The sequence below is a fragment of the Petromyzon marinus genome, unplaced genomic scaffold (assembly GCF_048934315.1).
Source record: "Petromyzon marinus isolate PM22_M1 ecotype Great Lakes invasive population unplaced genomic scaffold, UKy_Petmar_22M1.pri1.0 PM_G_Scaffold_6, whole genome shotgun sequence".
In the NCBI taxonomy this organism is placed as follows: Eukaryota; Metazoa; Chordata; class Hyperoartia; order Petromyzontiformes; family Petromyzontidae; genus Petromyzon; species Petromyzon marinus.
The window spans coordinates 5617728-5620000 of NW_027423013.1; positions in this window are offsets into that span (position 1 = coordinate 5617728).

Genomic DNA, 2273 nt, shown 5'->3' on the forward strand with positions numbered 1-2273 from the left:
AACGCTATAAATTGGCGGGGATGTCTCTCTTGTGGCTCACGGGCGCTGTTAGTTAGGGTCGCACAGAAATCCCTCGGAATGGGAAAAGGGGTCATTTTCGTGTTGCCACATTGCGTACGAACGGCATGAAACTTCCAGAGGCATCTGCAGCAGAAATGCATGTGCACTCAAAAACGTCTATATTTTTCACGGATAGACCCCGTGAAACGCTAGAAATTGGCGGGGATGTGTCTCTTGTGGCTCACGGGGCTGTTAGGGTCGCACAGAAATCCCTCGGAATGGGAAAACGGGTCATTTTCGTGTTGCCACAATTGGCATACGAACGGCATGAAACTTCCAGAGGCATTTGCAGCAGAAATGCATGTGCACTCAAAAACGTGAATATTTTTTCACGGATAGACCCCGTCAAACGCTCGAATTTGGCGGGGATGTTTCTCTTGTGGGTCACGGGGCTGTTCGGCTCGCACAGAACTCCCTTGGTCCACCTGATTCGTGCATACAGGCAGCAACTAAAACTCTGTAAACCTGCTGTGAGGACATCTAAACAGTGGACCAGTGAGGCTGTGGAAGATTTGCGGGCGTGCTTAGACTGTACTGACTGGGATATGTTCACGACTGCTACCAATAGTCTGGATGAACTCACAGAGGCTGTGTACATCAGCTTCTGTGAGGACTGCTGTATCCCAACACGTACCAGGGTGAACTTTAACAACAACAAGCCCTGGTTCTCAGCAAAGCTCAAAAGGTTGAGGTTGGAGAAGGAGGAAGCGTTTAGGAGTGGGGATAGAGACAGATTCAAGGAGTCGAAGAACAGGTTTAGCAAAGCGGTGAGAGAGGCTAAACGACTGTACTCAGAGACACTAAAACACCAGTTCTCTACTAACGACGCTGCTTCTGTCTGCCAAAGGGCTCAGGCACATCACCAACTACAAACCCAGAGCGCCCCACACCACTAACGACTCCCGCCTAGCCAACGACCTGAACGAGTTCTACCGTAGATTTGAAAGACAATTGGACTGTCCTGAACCACCCCTTCCCACCCAAGAGGCCCCATCCCCCACCCATACTACAGAAACGACTCTCTCCTTTCAGGAGGGAGAAGTTAATGGGCTTTTCAAGAGGCAGAATCCACGCAAAGCAGCCGGGCCGGACTCTGTCTCTCCAGCCACCCTCAGGCACTGCGCTGACCAGCTGTCTCCGGTGTTCACCAACATCTTTAACACCTCCCTGGAGACATGCCATGTACCAGCCTGTCTCAAGTCCTCCACCATCATCGCTGTGCCCAAAAAGCTAAGGCCAACAGGACTAAATGATTACAGACCGGTCGCCCTTACATCTGTGGTAATGAAGTCTTTTGAGCGCCTGCTCCTGGCACACCTCAAAGCCATCACAGACCCTCTCCTGGACCCCCTTCAGTTTGCCTACAGAGCCAACAGGTCTGTGGACGACGCAGTTAACATGGCCCTCCACTTCACCCTACAGCATGTGGACGCCCCAGCATCCTACGCCAGGATCCTGTTTGTGGACTTCAGCTCTGCCTTCAACACCATCATCCCTGCCCTGCTTCAGGACAAGCTCTTCCAGCTGAACGTGCCCTACTCCACCTGCAGGTGGATCACAGACTTCCTCTCTGACAGGAAGCAGTGCGTTAAGCCGGGAACAGAAGTCTCTGACTCCAGGTCCATCAGCACGGGAACTCCTCAGGGCTGCGTCCTTTGCCCACTGCTCTTCTCCCTGTATACCAACAGCTGCGCCTCCAATCATCTGTCCGTCAAACTCTTGAAGTTTGTCGGACGACACCACCCTCATTGGGCTGATCTCTGGTGGGGATGAGTCTGACTATAGGTGGGAAGCTGACAACCTGGTGACCTGGTGTAGCCAGAACAACTTAGAGCTAAATGCTCTAAGGACAGTTGAGATGGTTGTGGACTTCAGGAAGAATACAGCCCCACTCACCGCCATCACCCTGTTAGACTCCGCAGTCAAAATTGTGGAGTCCTTCCGCTTCCTGGGCACTATTCTCTGCCGGGACCTCAAGTGGGAACTGAACATCAGCTCCCTCGCCAAGAGAGCTCAACAGAGGATGTACTTTCGACGGCAGCTGAAGAAATGCAACCTGCCAAAGACAATGATGGTGCAATTCTATACAGCGATCATTGAATCCATCCTCACCTCCTCCATAACCGTCTGGTACGCTGCTGCCACTGCCAAGGACAAGAGCAGACTGCAGCGTATCATGCACACTGCTGAGAAGGTAATTGCCTGCAATCTAC